This window comes from Spea bombifrons, chromosome 1 (assembly GCF_027358695.1).
Source record: "Spea bombifrons isolate aSpeBom1 chromosome 1, aSpeBom1.2.pri, whole genome shotgun sequence".
NCBI classification, from domain to species: Eukaryota; Metazoa; Chordata; class Amphibia; order Anura; family Pelobatidae; genus Spea; species Spea bombifrons.
Window position 1 is genome coordinate 146,387,518 of NC_071087.1, and position 24,825 is coordinate 146,412,342.

General features: G+C 42.0%; 1 protein-coding gene across 1 annotated transcript in view; it reads right to left on the minus strand.

The window, feature by feature from the left end:
* ERBIN (erbb2 interacting protein) overlaps positions 1-14,048 on the minus strand; it is a 91,618-nt gene extending 77,570 nt beyond the window's left edge. The window contains exon 1 of the mRNA XM_053448006.1: positions 13,968-14,048. The gene's annotated coding sequence lies outside the window, so the exon portion shown is untranslated. The remainder of the gene's footprint in view (positions 1-13,967) is intronic.
* Positions 14,049-24,825: the final 10,777 nt, after the last annotated feature.

The window sequence follows — 24,825 nt, forward strand, 5'->3', positions numbered from 1 at the left end:
CCGATCACACGCATTGTAACCATTCTACATATACATGAATTATATCACAGTGATATCAGCAGCCGCATTACTAACATGAAACTAACGCGCTTGTGTAAGGCACGTTGATAAATAGTGGCTTCCAATGGACATCTTTGATAAATCACCGGGATAAGCACACAAAAGAATGAAGATGCAGCCGGCTGTGTACTCCCAGCTCTTTACCCGACGTATCGCTTCGTCTTAGTCCGTCTATTCCAGTCTCATCAGTCCCCTAGAATGTATGGATTGTAAATTGTTGGTGCGATATAAAAAGGTATTAATAATATTGGTTATCCGCCGTGGGAAAGACACAGAAGGCATGGTTTGCACTGTACTCGTCCCCCTCCTCATCGGCTCCTAAAAGGATCAGAAATACTATTTGGCTATAGACGTGTGTGAGTTCCAGATACCATGACGGAGATTACCAAACATTAAGCAGGATATAGAGCACATGAATATATAACATGCTGATGTCGAGACACCAAAATCAGACCATTTGGTACTTCAGAGAATTAAAAAAAAAAAAGGCAGAGCTTCAAACAAACAGGAAAGGACGTTAAATGACGGCTGTAAAAACTTCACACACGGCCAACGCATCATCTCAGCTAAAGAAACAGAAACAAACAACGAACGTTTTCATGGCGGAGACCAATTTTTTTTAAATGCCTTCAAATATTTTTCAACTAAATATTTTTTTTAAAAAAAAAATACTCAACCTTTAGATTGTAAGCTCTTGAGCCGGGTCCTCGTAAGACCACCATTCCTGTTAGGCTAGATGGCAAACACAGGGTTCACATCAACTGATGTGTCTGTATGTATTAATGTATCCATTATAATGTTACAGTGCTGCATAATTTGTTGGCGCTCAATAAATAAGAGAACTCAAAATGTTCTATTATTGAGAAAGTTACTTCCTGGGAAGGCCGACCATGCCTTACCTAAATAGACTAATACGATACATTCTGACGTCAAAACCGCAACATAATCCTATCATTCCTTACAAAAAAAACTACATTTATGCGTCGCAGCATCGATGAAGAATAAACGCAACTATCGTTAGATCTGAAGTGTGCGAAGCCGGCTCGTCCGCAGATCAAAACCCGGCGGGGACCCTCGACTAATCCTTTTTCCAGGGTGTAAAACGCCAAGTTTGTTATTTCAGGCTCCAAATAAATCACTTAATGTCGTTAAACCAAATGAATTGGGGAAAAACATTTACAGTGTATAAGGGTCAACGATCACAAAGGGAGTAAATGTTTAACCACCGACCAGCCAGCACCCTCACTGCCTCACCGTCCGGAAGTGGCCAGGACTTCATTTCTACTCCATCTTCATTTCTACTCCATCAGGTCTTAAGGTGAGAAGACCTTTGTTCTTTATGGAGCCAATTAAGACCACATGAAGTATACGATTCATTCAGCTAAACCAATTTATCTTATATAAATGTCATTCTCAAATTCTACCCCTCTGATCAGATTCAGGACACGAGCGAATTTAGATTTTACCAAAGATCCTTTTCTTAATATATTTTTGTGATTTGTTACATTATGATGTCGGCACATATACCCCAAACCATGTGCTGAGAGAACCTGACGAAGCACACGTCCCAGACTTGGCATTTACTCAGCTAACAGCGAAGCTTTCCTATCCAAGTGCCAACGCTGAACGTGAGACAAACGCGGAAACAAGAACTCTGAGGGATGCAAGGAATACAAGCGCTTCGCGATCACACACAGATAACATGACACCTGATACCATTACATGACGCAGGACAAACGACGCATCGGAGCCGGTGGCATTGCCTTACCAATATATCCTGAGGACCCAATATCAGGTAGTCTCCTTTATCCCTTTTGTTTCCGTAGGTCCAAGCCCTTATGTGATGTAGTACTTCTGTCCTGCTTACCCAACGTACAAGGCTGGGGAAATGGTATATAAACCAATGCAAAATCAATAATAATAACAGTTCTACACAATAACACCAGTGCTTTTCCACGGGTTTAACAATGGCACAAAGCACAACAAAGCAGCCCCACGCAAACCACACAAAACCCTTATTCCTACAGATAATGTGTAGAGCGAAAAGCAAGGGACAGACGGACACAATTTGTGTAACAGCTATAGCCAGATTTAGGCCCATATAGCAATTTACATGTTAAGGGAAACACTTTTTTTTAAGGGAAGGGTAAGTTATATATAGAAACCTCACTAAAGACAAACCATACAACCTGGTCACATGACAATAGTAAAAATACAACCCCCCCCCCCCATTATTATCATTTCCTCGTAGATCTGCCAAACTGAATAGTAACGGACAACTTTTAGCACCGGTGTCATGAGAGCTTTAACTGAGGGCGATAGAAGGTCAGCAGTCCATATTTTGTTTGTTTTTGTTTATTTTACTTTTTTGGGGGGATGGGGGGTGTTTTATGAGCATATTGGTCAGTTCACAACCGCGACTGGAATTGATTCACTTTTATCCTCAGATCGGGAAGCTGTCGCGATATATCGCGTCCGGTATGTCAGCATAAGACGTTCGCGTGTGTGTCTGCTACTCTATGATGTTAGCATGATGGATAAACATACAAGCCTGGGTCTTTATGGTGTAAAATACCCGTCGTCATGAAGGGGTTAACCGCAGTAACATTCAAAGTGGTGCAGCCGTGAACTCCTTGGTGTTAGACGCGCGGCGATGATACATAGACGAGTGACTCGGTAATCTCCGGTCTCATTTAATATCATTGAACTCATGCGGTTATGAATCACGCTGGTAAATTATCTCCCGGTATCACCCCGAGTTCTGAGACCGCAGCGACACGGCTTGTTTAGATTATAACAACGCAGGACTCTCTCTAAGAGAAAACGGCACCCTGCGGCCGTACAGAGTCCAACCGAAGAGTCCTCATACATACAACATTTACCATTACTCAGTCAGTGACGATCACGCAAACAAATTATATATATATATTTACATATATACACACACACTTCTAAAAAAAGAAAAGGCCTTGAATACAGAAAGTATTAACTGTTGGAGGCTTTTAACTATTCCTAAAATAACAGTCCTCTGTTACAGACATAACCACACACAGCATTTGCCGCTGTCACTCAAACCCCCAGCTCCAACTCTGCTATAAAGCTAGTAGAAGAGCCAGAGAGTTTTAAGTAATTTTTCAAAATGCTTAAAAATGAAATACAAATTAGTAAAAAATTTGACCGTTTATGAAATAGCACAAGCTGGCCAAAGCTGTCCGAGGCTACCACGGCTACCGCCTCAGGAACCGCACGAGCCCAGACACAACTAACTGCTCCAAGACAGCAAAGACCATCACAAGCATGCGTTCCACATTCAAGGAAACAACATTGTCACGTCCGCTCTACGGAACGCAAACGCTCCATCCAGACGAAAGCCCCAAAGCCACATGCGAGCAGCCCTCCGTGCCAGACAGCACCCCGCACCGACACTTGGCCATCACTAAATCGTCGTAAGGAGACGAACACCGCGCCGTTTAGTGGTTATGGTTAACAGTCATAAGTGTGAGAACCTCTGCAGTCCCAAACGGTTTCAAAGTGGGACATAAATGACTGGTGGCTTATATCCAGAGAATAATGCTGCTTATTCACTAAATATCCCCTAGATACAGATCTAGCCGACTCAATGGCTAAACTCCGCAGGATTCCTTTAGACCCCGGGAGCCCAGCAAAGGTTTTGGGGAACTCACCGTCTCGGCAGGATCTGCTTGTAGTGAACCCCAGAAGAAAAGCCGATGCTGCTGTGTAAATAAAGCGTATGCATCCCCCACATAAACGCCAGATGCGCTCAAATTATACTAAAACCCGCACCTGGCTCTCTATGGTTTCTATTCACTAAACACAGAATTGCGGTTCCAGCTCCTTGACTTCGCTATACATTACGAGGGGCCAACCCCTATACGCTTCTGCTGCTGGAATTGCTTGGCAGGCCCTGCATAATGTATGCTTGAATTTGTGCATTTTGCTCTCCTCACTGATTGAATTATGCATTCTACAGGGCCAGCTCAGCCTTTCTCGCTAAAGAAACTTGGTAATGATGGCCCTTCATAATAAAGTTACGTGAGGGAGAAGAAGCCACAACTCTCCGTTTGGTGAATAAAACCCTCTGGAGTTTTAAGTCACTAAATCAGCCCATAAAGTACATTTATTCCATAAATATAAGGAATGTACACTCAGATCTCTGTTTATAGTAATAAATCTGCCTTTTGATAATGCCACAGGGCGTGTATTCCCCCATCAGCTACATTTATGAGTAAAAGCGAATGTTGTGCCTATACACAAAAAAGGCAGTAGGGAGGAGTCGGGCAACTACAGGCCAGTTAGTCTTACATCTGTAGTGGGAAAATTAATGGAAACAATGTTAAAGGAAAGGATTGTTGAACATCTGAAGTCACATGGCTTTCAAGATCAAAAACAACATGGGTTTTCCTCAGGAAGATCTTGCCAAACAAATCTTATTGATTTTTTTGATTGGGTGACTAAAGTAATTGATCAAGGTGGTGCAGTAGACATTGCGTATCTGGATTTCAGTAAGGCCTTTGACACTGTGCCACACAGAAGACTTATAAATAAACTGCAATCTCTGGGTTTAGATCCCAATGTTGTTGAATGGATTAAGGAGTGGCTGAGTGACAGAAAACAGAGGGTTGTAGTCAATGGCGTATATTCAGAACAAGGTCTTGTTACCAGTGGGATACCTCAGGGATCTGTACTTGGACCCATTCTCTTTAATATTTTCATTAGTGATATTGCAGATGGTGTTGATGGAAAGGTATGTTTATTTGCCGACGACACAAAAATTTGCAACAGGGTTGATGTTCCTGGAGGAAGAAGCCAAATGGCAAACGATCTAGGTAAGCTGGAAAAATGGTCAGAGCTGTGGCAATTGGCATTTAACGTGGATAAATGCAAAGTAATGCACCTGGGGCATAAAAACCCAAGGGCAGAGTATAGACTATTTGGTACTGTCCTAACCTCAACGTGTGAGGAAAGGGATTTAGGGGTAATTATTTCTGAGGATTTAAAGGTAGGTAGACAATGCAGTAGAGCAGCAGGTAATGCTAGCAGAATGCTTGGTTGTATAGCGAGAGGTATTAGCAGTAGGTAGAGGGAAGAGCTCATGCCGCTGTACAGATCACTGGTGAGACCTCACTTGGAGTATTGTGTACAGTACTGGAGACCATATCTCCAGAAGGATATAGATATGTTGGAGAAAGTGCAGAGAAGGGCTACTAAAATGGTTTATGGATTACAAAATAAACCTTACCAGGACAGGTTAAAGGATCTTAACCTATATAGCCTGGAAAAAAGACGGGACAGGGGGGATATGATAGAAACATTTAAATACTTAAAGGGAATCAACAAAGTAAAGGAAGAAAGTTTATTTAAAAGAAGAAATAAAACCGCAACAAGAGGACACAAGCATAAACTAGAGGGGCAAAGGTTTAATGGTAACATCAGAAAATATTACTTTACGGAAAGGGTAGTGGACGCATGGAATAGCCTCCCAGTGGAAGTGGTAGATGTTAATACGGTAAAGTCATTTAAGCAAGCATGGGATAGGCATAATGCCAAGCTAGATATAGGATAAGGGCAAGTACTAAAGGAGAGTACTCAGAGGTTGGGCAGACTGGATGGGCCTTCTGGCTCTTATCTGCCGTCACTTTCTATGTTTCTATGTTTCTATAAGTCGGAGTAAACCTCGTGTTACCTTGTGTATAAAACACTAAACCTCTTGTAACCCAGAAGCGAGCATTAGAGCTGACATTATCCAGTCCATCTAACGCAAGACACAGGCGATCGCTAACATGAGCCGAACCACAATAACCAACTACTAAAATGTACAATGACCCCAATGAACACGCAAAATACACACAAGAATTCACCAAAGTCTATCAGAAACCGAATCAGCTTTATAAACGCTGGCTCATTGTGTGTTACTGAAACATTTAAACCGCAATCTCACAAAAGTAACCCTTACGATCGCGTGTTATTTTGTCTGAATACAATGTAATAAAGATATCCTAACAGTTATACGTTCCCGCTATTATCTTACCCCAGTCTACTAGCACACGGACTCCTTATCTGATTTATGAAAGGACTTTATTATTTCTGCCATAAAGAGTTTATTGGAACAATAGGAATAAATCCAGGTTTCTTTAAAGCTTAATTATGTTGCTGCATCCAGCGCTGCATTCAATCCACAAATATAAAAAATAATTAAAATTCAGGATTTCTTTAAAAATCACGCCGGGACACGTTTGCCATCCGGTGCTCCTGCCGGCTGTTATACAGGTAGGTGGGGGGATATACTGGAGTTCTAGTATATATCACATGACAAAGGAGATAAAGAAAGATTATTGGACTAAAAAGATTAAAAAAAAAAACAAAAAAAACAGGATTTCTCCTACAAAAAAAGAACACGCTGACATTTTATCACCATGCGGCTTTCCAATGTGCAACAACGACCCAATAAAGAGAAACAAATGAGGAGCCATAAATGATTAAACATGCGCGCATTCATACAATGTTTTCAGGTCAACAGCTTATAGGCAGTTTTAACCCCTTAACGACAATCCACGTACATGTACGGGGTTGCCGTGCAACGCGATAACGACAATGCCCGTACATGTACGTGGTAACGTTATTTGCCGTTTACCGCGGCGTTTTCGCCGCGATCGGCGGCATCGCGGTTTTCCTGGAAGCCTCACAAGTGAGGCTATCCAGGCAAACAAAAAAAAAAGGTTTTGCAACCTTCCGATCTCCGCAATTCACGGAGATCGGCGGTTGAAACAACAGACCGGCGATGCAAATCACCGATCTGTTAAACACGCCCCCCGAGCCCGATTCAAATCGGGTAAGGGGCATTCCAGGCTGCTTCTACATTGAGGCATGCCTGCAATGCCCCAGAGGGGGCTTCACAACCTCCCGATCGCTGTGATTCACCTTGAATCACGGCGATCGGTGGGTTAAACGACAGACCAGTGACTGAAATCACTGGTCTGTCAACCTCCCCCCCCCCGAACCCGATGCAAATCGGGTGAGGGGCATTCCAGGCTGCCTCTTCATTGAGGCAAGCCTGCAATGCTCAGGGGGGGGGCTTCACAACCTCCCGATCGCCGTGATTCACAGTGAATCACGGCGATCGGTGGGTTAAACGACAGACCAGTGACTGAAATCACTGGTCTGTCAACCTCCCCCCCCCCGAACCCGATGCAAATCGGGTGAGGGGCATTCCAGGCTGCCTCTTCATTGAGGCAAGCCTGCAATGCTCCGGGGGGGGGGGGGATTCACAACTTCCCGATCCCCGTGATTCACAGTGAATCACGGCGATCGGTGGGTTAAACCACAGACCAGTGACCTGGTCTGTCAATCACTCACCCCCCATTCCAGCCTGCCTCTTCATTGAGGCAATGACGTTTTTTAACTATACACTGAGGTTGTGTAGCCTCAGAGGGGGCTACACAGCCTCAGTGTATTGTAAAAAAAAAAATGAAAAAAAAATAAAATTTAAAAAAAAAAAAATTTTTCAAAAAAAAAAATAAAAAAATATATATATATATATATATATATATATATAGTTACATGTAAAAAAAGTCACGAAAAAAGTGCAAATAGGTATATATGTATGTTTTTTTTATACACAATTAGCGCTACATACAATTAGCGCTGTATCTTTCCAAAAAAATCCCACACGCAAAGAGTTAAAATATTGGCATTATAAATGCCCATAGTGTGCCTAGTTTTAAAAAATTATGATTTGATGGGGTAAATTGAATTGGCCGGCTTCAAAGATGTCCCCAGTATTGGACGTGGGCACAGAGTGACCAGATGTATAAATGGCAAAAATATACACACCTCACAAAGGTGGCCTTTTACCTCCCAAATAACCCAACAAACCCCTGCATGTGGGGTATCACTGCGCTCAGGAGATGTTACTGAACACATATTGGGGGGGTGTTTGACACTGACATATACCAGGAGCGATAAATTTATACCTGAAGTACAACGTGTATGAAAAAAATAAAAAAAAAAATTACTACCGTAAAGTTTGACAAAGGCTAGTGGTAGAATTAGTTCATGGAAAGGGTTAAAATATCAGCATTTCAAATACCTTGGGGTGTCTAGTTTTTAAATATATATGGTTTGATGGGGTCAATTGCATTGGCCGGCTTCAAAGATACCCGAAATGGCACATGGGGCAGAATGACTAACTTTGGGGAAAAAATTGTTTTGAAATAGCAAAACGCTACCTGTACTTATTGCCCCAAAACGTGCAGAAAAAAGCAAAAAAACATAAAAACATTGGGTATTTCTAAACTCAGGACAAATAGTCGAATCTATTTAGCAGGTTTTTTCATTAGTTTTTGCAGATGAGTAAAAGTTTTTTGGTTTAAAAAGTGAGAGAAAGTAATTTTTTAACAAAAAATCACCATATTTTATCATTTTTTGTATAGTAAATTAGATGGTATGAGAAAAATAATGGTATCTAAAGAAAGCCCTGTTTGTCCTGAAAAAAACAATATATAATATGTGTGGGAGCACGAAATGAGAAAGAAGAAAATCACAGCTAAACAATAACACTGAAAAACGTTAAAAGAGCCATTGTCCCACAATATACTACGAGTAAAAACCCCTATTGTCCTTAAGGGGTTAATATATTCACATTTATACTCAAGGTAACCGAGGAAATCGAAGGACCTGCGCGGCAGATACCCGCTCGATCACAAGCACTTTGCGTCGGTTCAATTTACGGAAACCCAGCTCTGCGACCACATGTAGAGCCAACAGGTATAATCAGGTTTCTTTCCCAACATAAAATTGTTTAAGTTTCTCCCTATGAACGCTCACGCCTAGCCGACGGACACGTTGAGAAGCAGCTGCTGCCGCGCATGTACAGGAGCACCGTTTGCCACACTGCGGAGAGCCACAGGGAAAGAGTTTGCTTCACTGACCCATCTTAGAACAACCACACATTAACATCCTTTTAAAAATAACTTCACATGACAGTGGAACAAATACAACTTTGTGTAAATAAGTAGTTCTAAAAACCAATAATTAAAATGAAAATGTTTTAACAGAAAATGTCTAACGCACCGCGTTCTGTGACTTTGTACAAGCGATCCTCTTTTCGTGAAGTCTACCAGCTGACAAAGGCGTCAAGCTTTCTGTTAATACATACAGAGCCAACGATCTGAACTTTAATCCCCTAAAACAACTTGCAGGGGGCTTTGAAATGTCGCATCTGTGCCAAAGGTAAACAAATCGCCCACTTACAAAATGTGCTTGTTTTTGAAAGAAAAGATAATTTTGACCATTAAAATAACATGAAATTTATGAGAAATACAGCGCCGACAGGGTTAATGTTATAAATGACTGTTGTAGCTGGAACTGGTTAATTTTTATTGGAATATCTTCATAGGCGTGCAGAGGCCTTTATCACTCCCATCACTCCTGTGTTCCAATGGCACTTGTAACACTAATCCAAGTTTAAGTTTAAAAGGCTAATTGATCATTAGAAACCCTCTTTGTAAATGATGTTACAGCTAGAAATGCCCTAGTTTTCCATGAAAACAGCTGAGTGACCCTAAACTTTTCAACAGCAGTGTGTGTGTGTGTATATACCATATATATATACACGAAATGAAGAGCAAAATGAAAAAGCTGCTATGGGGTTTATCTGATAGACGTGCTACGAAGCACAATAACCGTTTTGTCTAAATGGAACAGCAGCTTTAGAGACACCGCCAAAAAGAAATCTACATTGACAGAAGACAGAGGATGAGGATAGGAAAGAGATTCTGTTAGCGTGCGACGTTCCTTATTCTAGTTTAATAGAATATCTCGCTGTAGTTCTCTTATACCTCTATAAACGACAGACTGGCTGCGTAGCCTGGAGCGCCGTCGGGTTTTCCATGAGAATATCACTTGTTTGTCCAAAGAGCCGAAGGCCTCCATCAAATGAAGCCTCCTCTACATGCACTCCGCTCGAATCTCACGCAAGCAACGATGTTTCACATCCTCATTCCCACAAACTATATAGATCCAGCAGCTAACAACATCGCCATGGAAGCACACGCATGACCGGCTCCGACACACCGACATGCAAAAACGCAACTCGCATTACATGGACTTCTCAGTAACCGGAGGGAGCGGACCCAAACCTAAACGCCACAAAAAGAACCGATGGAAGCCTCAACCTGCGTCATTCTCGAGTAGTAAGACAGTAACGCAGGTTAAATTACACGTATAAAAGCTTTTTATTACACAAACTCCATACACTTGGTTTGTCTCCTCTTTAAAACACCAACCAAGACATAACGCGCACCGGAGTCCTCTTGGCCGGGTTCCTGCGAATGGACGCGTTTGGTTCCGGGTTATACTCGGTTTTCTTTGCTCCGCGTAGAACTCGCCGCGTCAGACAAACCTCTCAATGCCTGTTTGGATAAGTAAATAGTTCATGGCTTCTCCTCCGATGCCGGAGCACACCCAGAAACTCGCCCGGGGACACTCGGGGACGGCTCCGAGGTTTCGTTTTTCATTTACAGACGAGTAAAGCCTTCGATATCGCTGGCGCGGGCCACGTCTCCTGCAACGCGCCTCTAAAACAACCGAAACTCCGACAGACAAAGCAAAATAAAGCTAGGAGATGCAGCAGACACGCCGTGTACTCAACACACAAAACCCACACAAACAACCATCACGTAACAAACAGAAGCCAACGCAAGCAGCTATACTATGGCCTGCTGGCGTTATTCCCAATTACACGGTATTTAAGCAGAAAATTTACGTATCTGATGGTAACTTTTCTTATTACTTAGAAACGCAAGCAATATAAGATATTAATACCGTGAATATGCATCAGTTTACGAGCGGCACTTTCTGTTCCAACTCGCCGAGTTCCAAGAATGTGAACGTTCCTACCTGGGAGCGCAAACGAATTACAAACACTGCCGAGCATCAAAAGTCTTAACCATCGTATAAACGATGACTGCCGGCAAGAACACGGCCTTCTATGAAAGGTTAAAGCAGGAAGAGGTTTATTGTTTTCCATTCTGTTGTAACAAATGTTTTGAGATCCAATTCTAAAGCGGGGGGGGGGGGCAATGCAGTATTTAAAGGGTCACCCTAGCCATCTTATCCATCTTAATGAATATCTGTGTGGTCTCTGCGCTTAGCAAATACATAGAGGGAGTCTGCAGAATCCCCTCTTATACATTCAACCCACCGTCCACACGACCCCAGCCAAGAGCCCTGCCAGAGGCGTTTTCAGACCCCCGTGCGCATGCGTGGAAAGCACTGCCGCTGACATCGCACTGTCCCTTTAATAGCATGATACAGCGGTCAAAAGGAACAAATGTTGCAGCCAGTACTTAAGACACCATCAACTATTCAAGTCTCTCCGGATAGGCATAGAAAATGATTCCCAGCACGTAAATTTGTGTCTCATAAATAAGGGATCTGCCTTTAGAATATCAGTTATAGGCCAGACCATCCTCTAGAGACTAATCTTTAAACACGCTGCATGCTATAAAAGCCTCCAAGCAAATTCAAACATTTTGGGGTTTATTCACTAGAGGGAGAGGTCACACGCGATGTGCTTTTGGCTCCTTTGCTTCACTATGAAGGGCCGACACTGGCAAGCTTCTCCATTCAAAGGTTTGAGTTCACTATTATCTTTTACGCAGCACTTAATACAATACATATGCTCAAGGGGTCTGACGAGACAGGAATTGACAGACTGAGACAAATCGATACAACAGGTAGAGAGAGCCCGGCTCGCAAGCTTACAATCTTGACACTTACAAATTCCCGTTTTGAAAGAAAAGTAAATGTTCTCCATTAAAATAGCATGAAATGGTTGAGGAAAACAGCACAGATGGTGTTAATCTTATAAATGACTATTATAGCTGGAAACGGCTGATTTTTAATTAAATTTCTTCATAGGCCTACAGAGGTCTTTTTCACTCCCATCACTCCTTTATCACTCCCATCACTCCTGTGTTCGCTAATCAAGGTTTAAGAGGACAATCGTTCATCAGAAAGCCCTTCTGAAATTATGTTACAGCTAGAAATGTCCTTGTTTCCAAAACCTCACCGCAGGTTTCACCTCCGTAATGAACAGGGCAGCCGAGGCTCTGAAACCATAACCCCCGGCAGTGAGAACTTAGCAAGATTCTTTTGAGTATCGGGGTTTGTTCGCTAAATGGAGAAATGACAGGAGGGTTGAGGTTTTAGCCATCTTACTTCACTAGTCATTACAAAGATCCAACACCGGCAAGTTTCTTCACAGAAGGCCTGGACTGGCCCTGTATAATGTATAATTCAACTTATAAGGAAATTGAATAACTCACTGCTTAACATCATACAGGGCCAGCCAGCTCCCACCACAGCAGAATCTCGCAGAGGTTAGCCGTTTAATATATATATATATTTCGCTCACAAACTCTCATGCCGATGCTCTCTATGGCAAATAAACATCAAAGAGTAAAAGTATTAAGAGTTTGACCGCATAGAAAGGAACTTTTCCGTCATATCTTCACCTGTTTGGGGGTCCCACTGCAATGGTTTGAGAAGCATTGTTGTGGGCTTCGGGGAGGGGGGTACTTTATAAGTTACAAGTTTACTTTAACACAGATGGGTCTTTGTGAACAGCGGTTACGTTGGCAATACAATCCTTTACAGCAACTCAAAAAATCCAGTAAGACATGTTGCGGAAAAAGAGAGAAATGGTTTGTTGATGCGAAAACGTTTATTCTGCTCCTGTCAGTAGATGTATAGGATGTCCGAGCCGCCGCGACGTGCGAGCTTTGGAACGAACAAAGAGCTCCACTGTTTAAGAAAAAAATCAGAAGTAAATCCCAGGAGCACCGCACCGGCCCCCTCTGCGGATAAAGTTGGTGGAAAGCAATTCGACACAAAGACAGAAAGAAAGCGGGGCTTTACATTCACACATTGGCCTCGGCGGCTATATCTGAGCCATAAAAAAGCTTCCCCAGGAACCGAGAATCAAACAATACAAATAAATGAAAAATTCAGCCTCCCATTGTCTCATCGGATAAAGAGGATAGCGTATAATAACGAATAAATGCTATGAAAGCACACGTAGAAGAAACGTATGGACCCGGCTGCGATAACGAAGAGACCTAGAACGCTGCTATTTAGAAAGGAAAATTTCAGGTAATCCTGTGGAATCTGTGACTTCACATTCACCGATACAACAGATTTATCACCGAGATGACAAGGTAGGCAAGGATGCTGCCTTTAAAACAAACAGTTAACGGACGCAGCAGTATTTACGTAGAAACGTTCCAAGGAATACTACGCCGGACAATATTCCAAAGGACTAGAAACATTGTAGCAGTACAATGCGGCCATCGCCACTCGACGTTTCTAATCGCTTAATTTGGCCGGCTGCTGCTTAGAAACAGAGCAACTTCTCCGCATCCAATCAGATTGCAAAAAGTGCAACACCTTAACGCCACGGCGCGTTGCACGGGAAACGCGATGCGTCCGCCGCTCGCGTCTCAAAACTGCTAAGCAACGTTAATTCAGCCACAAAGCATCTGAGGCACGGCACTGGGGCCGGAATAACGGGGCTACCTGCGAGAAATAACATTCTGGGAGATTCCACCATCGCCTGTTCCGCAGCAATGCTGGTGGAGTAGCTGCTGTGTCTGCCCCAGACAAACCCCTTCACAGATCATGACAGCAGATCAGAGGCGGCTGCCCACTCACTGACCCCAAACTCCACAGCAAAGCAATCTTCACTCCATTCATCAGACCAATAAATGCTCGTTAACATAATTGGCTAATAACCCGGTTTATGGCATAACATCCACTCAGAGGTGTTTCACATCGCAGACTGCAGAGACCTCCACAGCCGAGTCCCAATGGCTCGATCCACTCCTTACCTTACTGAGAGCTCTCACTCCGTCCTCACTCACTTCGCTGCCGGCGGCATTTTCCCGTATAAACTCCAGCGGGTATTCTGTGTTTTTTTCCCTTTTTACAATAAATAAGTTGATCCTTTCCCCGGCGAGGTCTGCGGGATGGAGCTCGGGGGGTGGGGGGATTAGAGAGGACCAAAAGGGAAAAGGATCAGACAAAAAAACGGATTGTACAAGTTCCAGTGGAAACGAGCCGAAGTTCCCCTCCTGTCCGGCGCGTTCTGTCGGCTGCTTTCCCACTGGCTGAGCGATCGCCTAAAATTCTTTACAAACACCAGATCTGAAGATTAAGTCCGGGGAGGAAAAAGTATCCTGCGCTGTATGCGGGGAGGGAAAGTATCCTGCGCTGTATGCGGGGAGGGCGATCTACTGTCCTCCCTCCCGGACAGACGGCCAAAAGCTTGCAGTACCCAGAGCCAGGCTCTCTTAGGGCCCCAGGGTGTCGCTGGGGGTCACAGGGTGCCAAGGTGGGGGTATACTGTCGCACTGGAAAGCCGCACCCTGCACACACACAGCCTGGTCGGGCAAGTCTGTCTCCTCCCCTAGTATTGCTGCCAGTCGCGCACGCACTCCCCTCCCCCCTCTCTGGAGGTCTGTCTCTACTGCCTGCACTTCCTGAGGCGTCACGTTTCGCCTCTATCTGACCACAGAGCGGGCTGTCTCTTTCCCTTCCTCCCTATATCGTTTTTCAGGGCTGATGTCTGCTCCTCCTCGCTCTTTTCTTAGCACCTATTCGCGTCACACGGTGTACCTGGCACACGGATGCGGTCTCTTTAGAGTGCCCCGTGTATGTCTCTTACCGCTGGAAATCTATTGTCTATCAGATAGGACACTCTCACGGAGGGGGAGGGGGTCACGAACACCCCTGACCCCATCTCACCTCCATTTTCTTCAACCCGTTCAGCGCCAGCCTTTGTGTATCCCTTGTTCTCCTCACAATGCCCGGCCGCTGGGTGTTGATTTATATTTGTGAGTGAATTACATTAGCTCGCGGGAGACGCATTTACATTGGCAGATATGTCTATAGCGCATTGAGAGCGGGATAGGTTGCAATGCGTTGTACCGCAGTCAGGGATTTTTATATCCTGATAAATATAACGATGGGCCTACTCGACGGTGAACGGGCCACAGTATCACCACCAACCCGCAGCTGGGGAGAACACAGCCAGCAACCGGTTCTTAAAGAACTCCAGGACTGCGGTGTACCTTACTGCACACAGCGCTACAGGGTGACTCGTTTGCCCACATTTATAAGGCATGGCCAAAGTGATATAAAAAGAAAAACCTCGCCAGAAACAGGGTGCCCTAGCTATTTATTGTATAGTTTGTGTATTATCGGCATAGAGACTGAATAGCACACTGCGACAGTCAGCGGTTAACCGTGGAGCTCCCCGGTATCGGTTTATATAGCACACAGCAGCGCGCCTCACCAGCCGTATAAACATGGCGCGGATCGTTTATCCGCCTTTCTCTCCGCGTCCGGGGACAAGAGGGGAAATACCGCTTTGGAGCCAAATTTCAGCCAATCACAGCTGGACAGTGAGAACAGAGACCTAGCGTGAGCCAATCACAGAGCTCTGATTCTAGAGAGGGGCGGGAGCGAATGACTGTCTGCAGGGAGCGTGCTGCGGGTCGCGCTATTCGTGTAGCGCTTAACAATACAGTTGGCGAGACGCACAATCCGTACCGAAGTTTTACTCATACGGCGCTTCCGCCTGTAGCGAGAAAATAACTCCACAGGGAGGGGGCTGCGCAGAGTAGCTGGAAAGGGCATTAATGACTAAAGGCCGTCATTAGTGCAGACTTTCTGTCTTGCTCAGTATTGTTGGTATGTTTATAGTTTGTGGTAGGTATATGCTTTTTATGTAGGGTGACCGCAGCAGCCATGTTTTCCGGTACACAATTTTCACATGACCGACACAGGTAAAGTGCAGCCCTGTAGTATGTGAAAACTGTTCTGGAAGCCACAGTCACCCAAATGTGATTCCAGCTACCCTTCAGAGGAATTTCTTTATATAGCGCCTGCTGATTCCTTAGCACGGTTACAATCGGAAAGAGTCAAGATAGTAAAAGGCAATTTAAAATCGACAGTGACTTAACATACATTAAGATGTACTGGCATAGAAACAAGAAAGCGCTAGTCTTGCAAGCTTACAATCAATTGGGTGGATAATGAGATAGTAGAGCACTGCTTGGTTGAGGATACTGTGGTAGTTGCAAGAAATAATCTTGCAGGTGGGGATGATGGATGGCTTCTTTAGGATGCAGGTTGAGGGTATTAGTCGGGTAGGCTGTATTTCTCCAAGCAGGTAGGTTTTTAGCGAACATTTAATGTTATAGTAGGTGAGAGAGAATCTGACAAACAAGGATAGGGGATTCCAGAGATCACACGCGATACCACAACGGAATGGGTTAGTTGTTTTTTTGTGTGATGAAAGGAAGACTGGATATGGAGGAGAGAGCAGAGCTAAGTGCGCCGGGCACCAAGGCTGCGAACATTGTCTGCTGTGGAATTCTTAACAGTGATTGAGATGTTAGGAAATGTGGACAGAAGCTCAGTCATGGTGATGTTGAGATTCAGATAATGGGACACCATCCATTCATTTCCAGAAAGACGGTTGGTAAGTGAAGTTAGAAGAGAGGTCAGGAGAGAAAACATAAATTCTATTTTCATCAGCATGTACGGTGCCAAGACAAAGTAAGCAAACCTGGATTACCAGCATTTATGTATAAATCTGTATTCAAATATGATATAGTCTTCATCTAAGTCAGAATAATGAATAAACACTGTTGTAACTAATAACACATTATCACATTGTTCTTGTCCATATTGAAGACAGCATTGAAACATTTAAAGTGTGGGTTGGAAAAAGTATGTGAGGTAACAAGCCTGGAGTCCACAAAGGTGTGGACACAGAAGAAGCTGCTGCTCTCCAATTTAATATGGCTGCCCGCCTGAAGATTGCCAAGAGCACCTCAACACTCCACACAACTACTGTGACTGATGAAACTAAGGTTGAATTGTTTGGGAAGAACTCGCAGCACTACGTATGGTGTAAAAAGGGCACCCTATATCCACGTGAAAACATCCCAATGGTGGAGGGAGCATCATGATTTGAGGCTGCTTTGCTGCCTCTGGGCCTGGACAGCTTGTCATCATTGAGGGGATAATACATTCCCAAGTTTATCCAGGTATTATACAGGAACCCTGACCAGTCCTCACCGGGTATCCCTCCTCCTGGGTCCCAGGGAAGCTCTGCTATTGCCTCCTGTCTGCTTCTGTGTGGAAGTTATATAGCTTTTTGTGAGTCTGTAACCCACCAAGAACTTGCTGAGATATAGTCAAGGGGGATAAAAAGACTAACTGTGTATTCGGTGCAAGGCAATGAAACCAGCAGATAACACAACCAAAGGGTTATACAGAGGGACCGATTAAAGTTAGTACCCACCCCTGGCGTGAGGATAAGCCAATAGAGGAGAGTTACTTCTTCAAAAAATGACCAATTGCCTTCCCCATGTTATACCAATCACTTGAAGCCTTTGCAGGATGGCTGCCAATCAGAGTAACACCTATATTATGCATATTACTCCCAGGGGATTGCCATAGACAGCTCTTCTTAACCATCATTGTATGTGGCTACCACATGCCGAACCTTGGGAAACATTCAGAAATGATCCCTCTCCTTTTTGCTCATTTAATAATATGTCTGACAAAGTAATCTGCTGTGACCTCCATTTCACATAGTGCCTTTTCACCACTATGCCTGTAGTACACATGGTAACAATGAAGGTTTTTGGAGGCAATAGAGACCATGTGATACAGAGAAGTTATAGTGTTCTGCTTAGTGTAGATGGCATCTTTATTTCCCTAGAATGTTGAAGTAGGATCCTAGTTTGGGCTATGTATATAATTTATTGGCCACTGGCCTTAAATTGCCAAATCCAGAGTCCAGCCCTGGTTACCCCTACATACAAAGGTACACACTCAGCTAATTACACAAAGAATCCGTTTTGAAAAGACTCCAGAGAAAATACTATACACTGATGTTTCAGCTTCCTTATATGATACACCTGTTCCCATCACAAAAGATCAAAGTAAACACAGCTGAAATGCAAACCAACAAATATTATTTGACATTGCTTACAGGATTGTACCGGGGAGATGAGAAGAAATGGTAACTGAAGGCGAAAGCGGAAGGTATTAAGCATCAATGCTATGTTCAGATATAATGGACAAATAAGACAAATTTCTTATTTCATAGCAATATGCAGCACTCACAAGCACTCCCACAGTGTGTAAGACCAGTAGGAAGATATCAGAAAGCACACTGACCTTGCTGTCTTGATTAGAAGAGCTATTTTTTTTGGTTAAGCACATGATCAACATGCAGTGCATCAAAAAAAACAAAGAACATTATGTAGCAGTATCTTGTTGGCCAGGTGCTCTTTCTGGCAGAACTGCTGGAGGAGGCAGCTAGGGATAAATTTAACTATCCCAGAAAGAGCAGGCCCTGAAACATTGCCGGCTTTCCTTTTCTGGTAAAAATTATGCCATACCTCCTCAAATGAAAAACACCTGGAAGGGACAAGGCAGAGAAGCAGACAGAATCCTATTCAACGTCCGTTAGGTTCTAATGCCACGTTGTGACCATTGTGAGTTATTCTCCACTTCTTTGTATGGTTGCTGAATATAGTACCAGACCCTTGGGTCTATAAAATTATTCAGTTTGGTCAAAATAATTATTGTCACCCCCTCCACCAACTAGGTACTGGTGTCCTTAACAGAACTGGGCAAAGAAACATATTCCACTCTCCTTCAGGGGGATTGCTGGTTATTGTGGACTGAGTTCTTCAACAACTTCATCCAGTGGGTCAATTTCAAAAATAAGTCTAGGTTGGATGTTCTGTTATTTAAGACAATTCTCCAGACTTAAAATATGCTTACCTGCATGTATCCATTTGGACAGCACATCAGAGGTTCCTATAGTTACCCTTGGCCACAACTAGAATGTCTATACATCATTAATTCCAAGCACTACCCTTCTGTCTTTATAAAGATTTTGGTATTGGTTTTAGCCTATTTAAGAACAATAGTCAACATAATTGTCCCATTTTTGAACGACTGGCTGATATCAGAACTATTCTGCCAGAACACATCAAAATGATACTCCAGACATTGCAGAAAGTGGGCTAGATTATAAACAATGAAAAAACACGCTTAACCCCATGCCCAGAGGACTTCTTGAGCTTCTGCTTGATTGCAGACTAGAAAAGTTCTTCCCAGAGGACAAAACAATGAAGATCAGCGGGTTCCATTTTTGATCACTGTCACCACTAGGTAGTTGGAAGTTCTTCATGCTGGAAAGATCTTTTGTCTCAAGATCTTTGAACAAGAAAAGAGTGGATGCTACAAGCCAGCTATTTAGAGCTGCTGGTAGCTTGGAGGAGTCAGCACCATTGGGGACGTCAACTTATATACCTAAAAAAAAAAACAAACAGATGTACATAAAGCAGACATTTAGAGGCACTCGGAGAAGATCTCTTACATCGGTGGCCACATACATCAATGGGTTACTGAATTCTACTGTGGATTTTTTTTTAGTTCTCCATGGAGAATATGCTCTGAATTTTTCAACCATTTTGTGTAAGTTGACGAACATCAGCAAAATTTGATGACAGAGAGGTTGAGAAGTGGATGTTATTATTATTATGTATATGTTTTATACACAGTCATCATATTCCTCAGTATTGTACAGTAAGGGGTTTTCTCCTGGAGTGGTACAGACCTAGTGTAGCTCTAGACAGGTTGTGGCTTTGCAAGTATTCCCAGCCTATTCTGAAGTTCTTGCAGGGTTTGAATACTGACCACCACCTCTACTGATTGAAGCCATGAGCGCATTACTGGATATTCAATTAGCACATCACCAATGGATTGGAAGATTTGTTTTGTGATGTTCTCTCTGTTTGAGGCTCTTCAAGTAATTTCACTTTGACTTTTTGCCATCAATACTGTTTTCTTGCATGCTGTGATAAAAGTAAATGAGCTGCAAAAGCTGTCCTTTCAAGACCCTTGTGCTCATATACAGGCCAATAGCTTGGCCATCCGTAATAACCGAGAAGGAAAGAAAGCTGCAAATCTTTGATATAAAGTGATGTATTTGAATTTACTTAGCCAGAACTCAGTTGAAAGGCTGCAAACAATGACAGCCTTATGGGGACCTTGAGAGGGAAAATAAAAATCCCAAAATTCATCCAAGCCATCCAATATGAACCCACCTATATGAAGTATTACACACTCAACCAGAGAAGTGGTGAAAAAAACGGATATGTTACTAATGTTAAGAAAATTTGAAATGATATTTGTGATATTGATATATTGTATTTTTATGAAAATGTGACTGACTTTTGAACTATATGTTGCTGAATAAAAATTTAATATGAAAAAAGAAAAAAACTGCATATGTTCTCCAGATATTACAGACTTGGTGATCTTTCCTCTAGTGATGCAGCATTTGTGTGTGTAGGAGCAATAATGCCACGCACAAGATTCTGTTTATATAGAGAACAGTATTGAAACTTGAAAATGAACATTTACCTAAATAGCTTTTGGAGTCATTACATTAATTTAATAAAACCGATGCTTTTAATTTTTCAATTAGTGTTCCTTTAGGTAACGAACAAGGAAAAATGCTCATCTGTACTTTTAATATAATTTTCAGTTTTAATTTGTGCTACAAACTATAATTCAAAGAAACACTGCACAGCGAGAACATACACACAAAATGTAGACAATTTTTTTTTTTTTAACCAAAAAATAACCAGTTTAAATTAAAACAGAAAAGATTATGCTAGCATGTTATAAAATTGGCCAATTTGAGAACATAATCCAGGTAGGATTATAGCCACAATTATGAGCTTTCCCACAGTTCAAAATGTACAGGTTTACTAATAACAGCCTAAACCCAGTAAATTATAAACTTGTTTCTCAACACAAATTCAAACTGATCCATCTGTGACTTTGTTTGTTGCCACTGCTAAAAGCAGGAATGAAAAATTATCAAAAAAACCCCTAAAAACTGAAAGTGATTCTTCTGAATAATTGTATGGAATCAGAAGCATTCGACTGTTGAATCAAACAATGCATTGCTATTGTTTAGGTTTCTACTGAGACTTTTCTCAAGACAAAAGATACTAAACATAAGCTTGTGTATTTAAATCCTCTCTGCATTCAGCTGAGAGGGAGCAGATGGTTGTGACATTGACACAGAAGACAATGAACTTGAAACATTCTGGTAACAGTGTGTTCTGGACAACAAGATAACATAGTTGTATTCTCATGAGATTTAAAAGGGTCTAAATCACAACACAAGGGTCCATCAGGGCAAAACACTGTTTAGAAGCCAAATGTTCTTCCGGTTGATGTTAGGGATGTGGATACCAAGTCTGAAACAGAACTACTCAGCCCTGTTGGTGATTGCGGCAGTTAAAACTACAATAACTTAACTAGCAAATAATATTTGAACTGTACTGCAGCATAGATTGAATTTTTTTTTTTTAATTGGTAAAGTTTTTTTTAAGTAGTTTCACCCTCATAGTGTCCTCCTCACATCTTAAGAAGTGGTTTGAAAGAAAAAAAAACAGAGACCATGTAAAACCACGTTTCATGCCAACAAAAAGAAAAAAAAACCCTGGTTCCCACATTTTTTGGCTGACTCAGGGTAACTTAATAGTGAAGAATAATAATCCTGGGATAAGGAATTTTAGATACCATTGATGTGGTACAATCATAAGGTGTGATTTAGTAGATTTATATATTATATAGTTTTAATCTCTAAACACAGTTCATTGGGTTATTTGTGGAAAGAAAAATATCTGCTTTAACAATCAGGGCAGGTTACTAATATATGTTGAATATACATCAACTAGAAGGGCTAGATTCAATCTCAAGTAAAATGACATTGCGAGCATAGTTGGGGCATTATAAACGCACCTGCGACATTATATAAACACAACCGGGAGCACTTTTTTTTATGTATCATCAGATCGAAGAAGAAAGTAATGCATTCAAATTCAGTGCTAAATTGTTTACCTGGCCCTGAGCCATTTAGAACACAGAACTCAGATTATATACACTAGAGTAATGTATCCCATTCCACCTTATTTTATTGTTTGAGGGTGGAGGGACATTGACAATAGAGACTCAAATATCATATTTCTCTTTCACATAGAAATAAAGAATTTGATGTTAGATAAGAGCCATTCAGCCTGCCTATTTTCCTGCGGTAAAATGTATTTCCTGCTGTTTAATGATTAAATTGTTCCTAGGTATGATGGTTTATGTATAGGGACAATAGATGTTCCACCTACACCCCAGCCGTTATGGACATGTATGCTCCAGACACGTAGTGCATTACTACTGGTGACCAGGAGATTTGATTCAGAAACCTAGATATACAAAAATGCTTTTATTAGCTTGCCTGTTCCTTCAAATTGAAGCAATGTTTTCTTTGAGTTCTTTATTTTGTTTCTCATGAGAACTTCCCTTTCTGCGTAAAGCAAGATCAAGAATAAAAGGAAAAGCACCAAAGAATTTACTTAAAATGTATTCTATAGTTTTAATGTCTTTGTTCACTTTGGTTAAGACGTAGCCTGGGACTGGGAATGATAGATTCTAACAATTTCTACACACATAATGTTGTTTTGTCTGTATGATTCCCCTATTTATTTATAATAGTACCTATTTCAGCCCATTACAATCCCAGTTATTACTTTTTTATTGAATACATTTTGTTCATGATCAGTAATACTTTGATCTTTCCCTGTCTGACTTCATTGCTTCTCTGATGAATTCCTAAATAATATAAAAATGATTTGAAGACTCAATGCAAATAAAAACTTTTTATACTTCCTGCTGGCAGGTTTACTCACCTGTTTCCAGGTAAATGTAGTGTTTGGTGGCACCAGTAGGACAATAGAAAACATATATACACATAAGAGGAAGCAGAGTTAAAATAAGTATAAATGAGTATTTTTGTTTTGTAGTTTGAGACTGTATCCAACTAGGCATAACCCAGTTGCATATCTTTAGTTACCAAATGAGGAACTGAAATTACACAGGAAGAAATGTCAGTTTAGGATCACATCACTCCCCAGGTGCTAAGTAAATTATATACCCTATATGACCAAAAGTATGTGGACCCCTGACCATCAAACCTATATAAGTTTGTGGGACATCACATTCCAAAACCATGGGCACTAATGTGGAGTTTTCCCCTCACTTAGCCAAAAGAGCATTTGTGAGTTCAGGCATTGATGTTAGACGAGAAGACGTGACTCACAATTGGTGTTGCAATTCATCCCAAAGGTGTACAATAGTGTTAAGGTCAAGACAGGACACAGTCGTACTGGAACAGGAAAAGGTCTTCCCCAAACTGGTGCCACAAAGTTGGAACCATACAATACTAAAAAGTCTTTGTATGCTGTAGCATTAACATTACTTTTAATTGGACTTATGGGGTCTATACCAAATCCTGAAAAATATCCCCAGACTATTATCTTTCCTCCACCAAACTTTACAGTAGGCACGATGGATTCCTGTAGGTGGTGTTCTCCTGGCATCTGCTAAACCAAGATTCATCCCTCAGACTTCCAGACCACATTACACAACTGCAATCAATGCTTGGCATTGCGTTTAGTGATCTTCAGCTTGTGTGCAGCCCCCAATACAGCTGATGTGGCTTCCAGAGGCAGTTTGGAACTATGTATTGAGCGATGATATAGAACTCAACTGTTTGGCTCTAATTCTCCAGTGTGCGCGTGGTCTACTGCTTTGTGGCTGAGCTGATGTATTCCTAGTGTGACAAACCCTGTAGCACGAGGGCCATAAACATCACAGTTAGGGGTCTTTAGCACAGTCCTCTAGGGCAATCAGAGTCAGGAACACCAGTTTGTAGCAAAACAGTGCTTTATTTTTAATCGCTCAAACCTCAAAACATAAAAAGAAAACCTAGCTCCCAATTGGAGCCCTCTCTAACTGAACTATGCTGGTCCGCACTGACCAGCCTAATCACCCACTAACTGGACCTCCCAGCCAGACCCACACACACAGGTCCAGGCAGCTATTGCCTCACTTGGCTCAGGGATGGTCTTCTTGTTCAGGGCCTCTATTTGCCCTGGGAGCGCAGGGAACTTCCTCTTCCCCCAACAGTCTCTCTGAGTATCAGGCTCCAGGGGTTTGTAACCCCTTCAATCCCAGGGGTTTTTGGTACCTCAAAGCCCAGAGCAATTTTGCCATTTTTGCGCTATGTCGGTTCAGAGATTATTCTCTTTTCCTGTGAATAGTGTACCCATGTAAACTATATATTGTTTTTTCAAGGAGAGATAGAGCTTTCTTTTGATACCATAGTTGGATGATTAGCTGAAAATTTAGAATGAGAAATTTAGTAAAAACTAGAGAAAATTAGAAAAAAGACTGATTTTTTTACATTTTCCCTCTGAATCCTCACAAAATTAGGTAAAGTGATGGAAAATCCCCTCCAAGTTTATCAATTCAGGTGTCCTGATTTCAGAAATACCTAATTTATATAGATTTTCCATACTTTCCCAGCACCAGGGAGCATACTATAGGTGTACATTGTTTGTATAATTTTTATGCCTATGGCTTGACGGGTTTGGGGGTTGTGAACGGGGGCAGCAGGGTTATACTGGCTAGATGTTATGCTAGGGCGAAGGGATGTAAGGTTTTTTAATTATTTTTTTAATTATATTTTTTATATATATATATTTTTTTTTAGTATTATTTATATTATTATTTTAATGATTT